Below are 8,979 nucleotides of genomic sequence, written 5' to 3'. Positions count from 1 at the left end.
CGCCTCCTGTGGCCGGCCAGCCTCCCCCCTCTAATCCTTTATATACTGAGGCAGAGGCACCCCAGAAACACACAAGTTGATCCATGTGATCTATTCCTTAACCGTGTGTGGTGCCCCCAGCCACCATAGTCCTCAATAATACTGTAGCGGAGTTTAGGCGAAGCCCTGCTGCTGTAGTACATCAAGATCGTCACCAAGCCGTCGTGCTGACGGAACTCTTCCCCGACACTTTGCTGGATCGGAGTCCGGGGATCGTCATCGAGCTGAACGTGTGCTTGAACTCGGAGGTGTCGTAGTTTCGGTGCTTGATCGGTTGGATCGTGAAGGCGTACGACTACTTCCTCTACATTGTGTCAACGCTTCCGCAGTCGGTCTGTGTGGGTACATAGACAACACTCTCCCATCTCGTTGCTATGCATCACATGATCTTGCGTGAGCGTAGGAAATTTTTTGAAATTACTACGAAACCCAACATTTATAGCAACCCCTCAGTATTTGATACTAGTTCAGTTGCTAAGATTAGTAACTCGAAACGGGAGTTGCAGAATAAACAGAGACTAGTTAAGGGTGAAGTGACGATGTGTGTTTGAAGTGGTTCCAAGATTGATATGATCATCATCGCACACTCCCTATACTTTCGGGATTAGTATTGAACCTAAATAAGTGTTATTCAGTGTTTGCGTTGAGCATGAATATGATTTGATCATGTTTATTGTAATACAGTTATTCATTTAAGTAAGAGAATAAATTGTTGTTCTGTTTACATGAATAAAACCTTATATGGTTACACACCCAATGAAAATAGTTCATTGGATCTCGATCGTAGTGATACACATATTCATAATATTGAAACCAAAAGATGCGAAGTTAATAATGATAGTGCAACTTATTTGTGGCACTGCCGTTTAGGTCATATTGGTGTAAAGCGCATGAAGAAACTCCATGCTGATCGGATTTTGGAATCACTTGATTATGAATCACTTGGTGCTTGCGAACCATGCCTTATGGGCAAGATGACTAAAGACTCCGTTCTCCGAAACAATGGAGCGAGCAACTGACTTATTGGAAATAATACATACTGATGTATGCGATCCGATGAGTGTTGAAGCTTGCGGCGGGTATCGTTATTTTCTGACCTTCACATATGATTTGAGCAGATATGGGTATATCTGCTTGATGAAACATAAGTCTAAAACATTTGAAAAGTTCAAAGAATTTCAGAGTGAAGTGGAAAATCATCGTAACAAGAAAAATAAGGTTTCTATGATCTGATCGCGGAGACAAATATTTGAGTTACGAGTTTGGTCTTCAATTAAAACTATGTGGAATAGTTTCACAAATTCATGCCACCTGGAACACCACGACATAATGGTGTGTTCGAACGTCATAACCGTATTTTATTGGATATAGTGCAATCTATGATGTTTCTTACCGATTTACCACTATAGTTTAGGGGTTATGCATTAGAGACAGCTGCATTCACGAAAAAAAGAGGCACCATCTAAATCCATTGAGACGACACTGTATGAACTGTGGTTTGGCAAGAAACCAAAGTTGCCGTTTCTTAAAGTTTGGGGTTGCAATGCTTATAAGAAAAAGTTTCATCCTGATAAGCTCAAACCCAAATCGGAGAAATGTGTCTTCATAAGATACCCAAAGAAGACAGTTGGGTACACCTTCTATCACAGATCCGAAGGCAAGACATTCGTTGCTAAGAATGGATCCTTTCTAGAGAAGGAGTTTCTATCGAAAGAAGTGAGTGGGAGGAAAGTAGAACTTGATGAGGTAATTGTACCTGCTCCCTTATTGGAAAGTAGTACATCACAGAAACCGGTTTCTGTGACACCTACACCAATTAGTGAGGAAGCTAATGACGATGATCATGAAACTTCAGAACAAGTTACTACTGAACCTCGTAGATCAACCAGAGTAAGATCCGCACCAGAGTGGTACGGTAATCCTGTTCTGGAAGTCATGCTACTAGATCATGATGAACCTACGAACTATGAAGAAGCGATGGTGAGCCCAGATTCCGCAAAATGGCTTGAGGCCATGAAATCTGAGATGGGATCCATGTATGAGAACAAAGTATGGACTTTGGTTGACTTTCCCGTTGACCGGCAAGCCATTGAGATTAAATGGATCTTCAAGAGGAAGACGGATGCTGATAGTAGTGTTACTATCTACAAAGCTAGACTTGTCGAAAAAGGTTTTTGACAAAGTTCAAGGTGCTGACTACGATGAGATTTTCTCACTCGTATCGATGCTTAAAGTCTGTCCGAATCATGTTAGCAATTGCCGCATTTTATGAAATCTGGCAAATGGATAACAAAACTGCAATCCTTAATGGATTTCTTAAAGAAGAGTTGTATATGATGCAACCAGAAGGTTTTGTCAATCCTAAAGGTGTTAACAAAATGTGCAAGCTCCAGCAATCCATCTATGGACTAGTACAAGCATCTCGGAGTTGGAATATACGCTTTGATGAGTTGATCAAAGCATATAGTTTTATACAGACTTGCGGTGAAGCCTGTATTTACAAGAAAGTGAGTGGGAGCTCTGTAGCATTTCTGATATTATATGTGGATGACATATTACTAATCGGAAATGATATAGAATTTCTGGATAGCATAAAGGGATACTTGAATAAGAGTTTTTCAATGAAAGACCTCGGTGAAGCTGCTTACATATTGGGCATTAAGATCTATAGAGATAGATCAAGACGCTTAATAATTGGACTTTCACAAAGCACATACCTTGACAAAGTTTTGAAGAAGTTCAAAATGGATCAAGCAAAGAAAGGATTCTTGCCTGTGTTACAAGGTGTGAAGTTGAGCAAGACTCAAAGCCCGACCACAGCAGAAGATAGAAAGAGAATGAAAGTCATTCCCTATGCCTCAGCGATAGGTTCTATAAATTATGCCATGCTATGTACCAGATCTATTGTATCCCCTACACTGATTTTGGCAAGGGAGTACAATAGTGATCAAGGAGTAGATCACTGGACATCGGTCAAAATTATCCTTAGTGGAATAAGGATATGTTTCTCGATTACGGAGGTGACAAAAGGTTCGTCGTAAAAGGATTACGTCGATACAAGTTTTTGGCACTGATCCGGATGACTCTAAGTCTTCATCTAGATACATATTGAACGTGGGAGCAATTAGCTAAAGTAGCTCCGTGCAGAGCAATGTAGACATAGAAATTTGCAAAATACATACGGATCTGAATTTTGGCAGACTCGTTGACTAAGCTTATCTCACAAGCAAAACATGATCACACCTTAGTACTCTTTGGGTGTTAATCACACATAGATGTGAACTAGATTACTGACTCTAGTAAACCCTTTGAGTGTTGATCACATGACGATGTGAACTATGGGTGTTAATCACATGGTGATGTGAACTATTGATGTTAAATCACATGGCGATGTGATCTAGATTATTGACTCTAGTGCAAGTGGGAGACTGAAGGAAATATGCCCTAGAGGCAATAATAAAGTTATTATTTATTTCCTTATTTCATGATAAATGTTTATTATTCATGCTAGAATTGTATTAACCGGAAACAGAATACATGTGTGAATACATAGACAAACAAAGTGTCACTAGTATGCCTCTACTTGACTAGCTCGTTAATCAAAGATGGTTATGTTTCCTAACCATAGACATGTGTTGTCATTTGATTAACGGGATCACATCATTAGGAGAATGATGTGATTGACTTGACCCATTCCGTTAGCTTAGAACTTGATCGTTTAGTATGTTGCTATTGCTTTCTTCATGACTTATGCATGTTCCTATGACTATGAGATTATGCAACTCCCGTTTGCCGGAGGAACACTTTATGTGCTACCAAACGTCACAACGTAACTGGGTGATTATAAAGGAGCTCTACAGGTGTCTCCAAAGGTACATGTTGGGTTGGCGTATTTCGAGATTAGGATTTGCCACTCCGATTGTCGGAGAGGAATCTCTGGGCCCTCTCAGTAATGCACATCACATAAGCCTTGCAAGCATTGCAACTAATGAGTTAGTTGCGAGATGATGTATTACGAAACGAGTAAAGAGACTAGCCGGTAACGAGATTGAACTAGGTATTAAGATACCGACGATCGAATCTCGGGCAAGTAACATACCGATGACAAAGGGAACAACGTATGTTGTTATGCGGTCTGACCCATAAAGATCTTCGTAGAATATGGAGCCAATATGAGCATCCAGGTTCCGCTATTGGTTATTGACCGAAGACGTGTCTCGGTCATGACTACATTGTTCTCGAACCCGTAGGATCCGCACGCTTAAGGTTTCGATGACAGTTATATTATGAGTTTATGAGTTTTGATGTACCGAAGGAGTTCGGAGTCCCGGATGAGATCGGGGACATGATGAGGAGTCTCGAAATGGTCGAGATGTAAAGATCGATATATTGCACGACTATATTCGGACATCGGAAAGGTTCCGAGTGATTCGGGTATTTTCGGGGGTACCGGGGAGTTACGGGAATACGAGGAAGAAGCAATGGGCCTCATGGGCCAAGTGGTGGAAGAGAGGAGGCAGGGCGCGCGGCCCCCCTATCCCAAACCGAATTGGACTAGGGGGCCGGCCCCTCTTTCCTCCTTTTCCTCCCTCTCCTTCCTTCTCCTTCTCCTTCCCTTCCTTCCCCTCTCCTACTTGGACTAGGAAAGAAGGGGGAATCCTACTTGGAGTTTGATTGCCCCCCCTTGGGCACGCCTCCTCCCCTTGGCCGCCTCTCTCCCCTTGCTCCTTTATATACGGGGGTAGGGGGCACCTCTAGACACAACAATTGATCCTTGAGATCTCTTAGCCGTGTGCGGTGCCCCCCTCCATCGTAATCCTCGATAATATTGTAGCGGTGCTTAGGCGAAGCCCTGCGACGGTAGAACATCAAGATCGTCACCACGCCGTCGTGCTGACGGAACTCATCCCCGACACTTTGCTGGATCGGAGTCCGGGGATCGTCATCGAGCTGAACGTGTGCAAGAACTCGGAGGTGCCGTAGTTTCGGTGCTTGATCGGTCGGGCCGTGAAGGCATACGACTACATCAACCACATTGTTATAACGCTTCCGCTATCGGTCTACGAGGGTTCGTGGATAACACTCTCCCCTCTTGTTGCTATGGATCCCCATGATCTTGCATGTGCGTAGGAATTTTTTTGAAATTACTACGTTCCCCAACAGTTACTAGAACTTCGTGAGGAACTATAATATGCAAGGGATAGCGGAAAAAATTCCCAAGCTCTTCATGATGCTGAAATTGGCGAACGTAGAAATGAAGAAAAACATCAAGTGTTGATGGTTGACAAGACCACAAGTTTCAAGAAAAAGGGCAACCGGAAGAAGGGGAACTTTAAGAAGAACGGCAAGCAAGTTGTTGCTCAAGTGAAGAAGCCCAAATCTAGACCTAAGCCTGAGATTAAGTGATTCTACTTCAAAGGGACTGGTCACTGGAAGCAGAACTGCCCTAAGTATTTGGTGGATAAGAAGGATGGCAAAGTGAACAAATGTATATTTGATATACATGTTATTGATGTGTACTTTACTAGTGTTTATAGCAACCCCTCAGTATTTGATACTAGTTTAGTTGCTAAGATTAGTAACTCGAAATGGGAGTTGCAGAATGAATAGAGACTAGTTAAGGGTGAAGTGACGATGTGTGTTGGAAGTGGTTCCAAGATTGATATGATCATCATCGCACACTCCCTATACTTTCGGGATTAGTGTTGAACCTAAATAAATGTTATTTGGTGTTTGTGTTAAGCATGAATATGATTTGATCATGTTTATTGCAATACGATTATTCATTTAAAGTCGGAGAATAATTGTTCTTCTGTTTGCATGAATAAAACATTCAATGGTCATACACCCAAGGTGAATGGTTTATTGAATCTCGATCGCAGTGATACACATATTCATAATATTGAAGCCAAAAGATGCAGAGTTAATAATGACAGTGCAACTTATTTGTGGCACTGCCGTTTAGGTAATATTGGTGTAAAGCGCATGAAGAAACTCCATTCTGATGGACTTTTTGAATCACTTGATTATGAATCACTTGGTACTTGCGAACCATGACTCATGGGCTGACTAAAACGCTATTCTCCAGAACTATTGAGTGAGCAACAGATTTGTTGGAAATCATACATATTGATGCATGTGGTCCGATGAATGTTGAGGCTCGTGGCAGGTATCGTTATTTTCTGACCTTCACAGATGATTTGAGTAAGATATGGGTATATCTTCTTGATGAAACATAAATCTGAAACATTTGAAAAGTTCAAATAATTTCAGAGTGAAGTGGAAAATCATTGTAACAAGAAAATAAAGTTTCTACGATCTGATTGTGGAGGAGAATATTTGAGTTACGAGTTTGGTCTTCATTTGAAACAATGCGGAATAGTTTCGCAACTCACGCCACCCAGAACACCACAGCGTAATGGTGTGTCCGGACGTCGTAATCGTACTTTACTAGACATGGTGCGATCTATGATGTCTCTTACTGATTTACCGCTATTGTTTTAGGGTTATGCTTTAGAAACAGGTGCATTCACGTTAAATAGGGCACCATCTAAATCCGTTGAGACGACACCTTATGAACTATGGTTTGGCAACAAACCAAAGTTGTCGTTTCTTAAAGTTTGGGGCTGCGATGCTTATGTGAAAAATCTTCAACCTGATAAGCTCGAACCTACGTCGGAGAAATGTGTCTTCATTGGATACCTAAAGGAGACTGTTGGGTACACCTTCTATCACAGATCCGAAGGCAAGACATTTGTTGCTAAGAGTGGATCCTTTCTAGAGAGGGATTTTCTCTCCAAAGAAGTGAGTGGGAGGAAGGTAGAACTTGATGAGGTAACTGTACCTGCTCCCTTATTGGAAAGTAGTCCATCACAGAAACCGGTTCCTGTGACACCTACACCAATTAGTGAGGAAGCCAATGATGATGATCATGAAACTTTAGATCAAGTTACTACCGAACCTCGTAGGTCAACCAGACTGAGATCTACACCAGAGCAGTACGGTAATCTTGTTCTGGAGGTCATGTTACTTGACCATGACGAACCTACGAACTATGAGGAAGCGATGATGAGCCCAGATTCCGCAAAATGGCTTGAGGCCATGAAATCTGAGATGGGTTCCATGTATGAGAACAAATTATGGACTTTGATTGACTTGCCCGATGATCGGTGAGTCATTAAGAATAAATGGATCTTCAAGAGGAAGACGGACGCTGATAGTAGTGTTACTATCTACAAAGCTCGAATTGTCACAAAATGTTTTCGACAAGTTCAAGGTGTTGACTACGATGAGATTTTCTCACTCGTATCGATGCTTAAAAGTTTGTTCGAATCATGTTAGCAGCTGCTGCATTTTATGAAATCTGGAAAGTGGTTGTCAAAACTATATTCCTTAATGGATTTCTTGAAGAAGAGTTGTATATGATACAACCAAAAGGTTTTGTCAATCCTAAAGGTGCTAACAAAAATGTGCAAGCTCCAGCGATACATCTATGGACTGGTGCAAGCATCTCGGAGTTGGAATATACGCTTTGATAAGTTGATCAAAGCATATGGTTTTATACAGACTTGCGGTGAAGCCTGTATTTGCAAGAAAGTGAGTGGGAGCACTACAACATTTCTGATAAGTATATGTGAATGACATATTGTTGATCGGAAATAATGTAGAATTTTCTGGAAAGCATAAAGGAGTGTTTGAAAAGAGTTTTTCAAAGAAAGACCTCGATGAAGCTGCTTACACATTGAGCATCAAAATCTATAGAGATAGATCAAGACACTTGATAAGTTTTTTTCAATGAGTACATACCTTCACAAGATTTTGAAATAGTTCAAAATGGAACGGTCAAAGGAGTTCTTTCCTGTGTTGCAAAGTGTGAAGTTGAGTAAAGACTCAAAACCCGACCACAACAGAAAATAGAAAGAGAATGAAAAGTCATTCCCTATGCCTCAGTCATAGGTTCTATAAAGTATGCTATGCTGTTTACCAGTCCTATTGTATACCTTAGCATGATTCTGACAAGGGAGTACAATAGTGATCTAGGAGTAGATCACTAGACAGCGGTCAAAATTATCCTTAGGGGACTAAGGAAATATTTCTCAGTTGGAGGTGATAAAAAGAGTTTATCATAAAGAGTTACGTCGATGCAAGCTTTTTACATCGACCTGGATGGCTCTAAGTCTTGATCTGGATACATATTGAAAGTGGGAGCAATTAGCTAGAATAGATACGTGCAGAGCATTGTAGACATAGAAATTTGTGAAATACATACGGATCTGATTGTAGCAGACCCGTAGACTAAACTTCTCTCACAAGAAAAACATGATCAATCTTTGGGTGTTAATCACATAGCGATGTGAACTAGATTGTTGACACTAGTAAACCCTTTGGGTATTAGTCACATGGAGATGTGAACTAATCACATAAGATGTGAACTAGATTATTGACTCTAGTGCAAGTGGGAGGCTGAAGGAAATATGCCCTAGAGGCAATAATGAAGTTATTATTTATTTCCTTATATGATGATAAATGTTTATTATTCATGCTAGAATTGTATTAACCGGAAACTTAGTACATGTGCGAATACATAGACAAACAGAGTGTCACTAGTATGCCTCTGCTTGACTAGCTCGTTGGATCAAAGATGGTTAAGTTTTCTAACCATAGAGATGAGTTGTCATTTGATTAACGGGGTCACATCATTAGAGAATGATGTGATTGACTTGACCCATTCCGTTAGCTTAGCATTTGATCGTTTAGTATATTGCTATTGCTTTCTTCATGACTTATACATGTTCCTATGACTATGAGATTATGCAACTCCCGAATACAGGGGAACACTTTATGTGCTACCAAATGTCACAACGTAACTGTGTGATTATAAAGGTGCTCTACAGGTGTCTATGATGGTACTTTTTGAGTTGGCATAGATCGAGAATAGGA

This window comes from Triticum dicoccoides, chromosome 7A (genome assembly GCF_002162155.2).
Source record: "Triticum dicoccoides isolate Atlit2015 ecotype Zavitan chromosome 7A, WEW_v2.0, whole genome shotgun sequence".
Classification (NCBI taxonomy): domain Eukaryota; kingdom Viridiplantae; phylum Streptophyta; class Magnoliopsida; order Poales; family Poaceae; genus Triticum; species Triticum dicoccoides.
The sequence above is the reverse complement of the archived record's forward strand: the minus strand, read 5'-3'. Positions refer to the sequence as shown.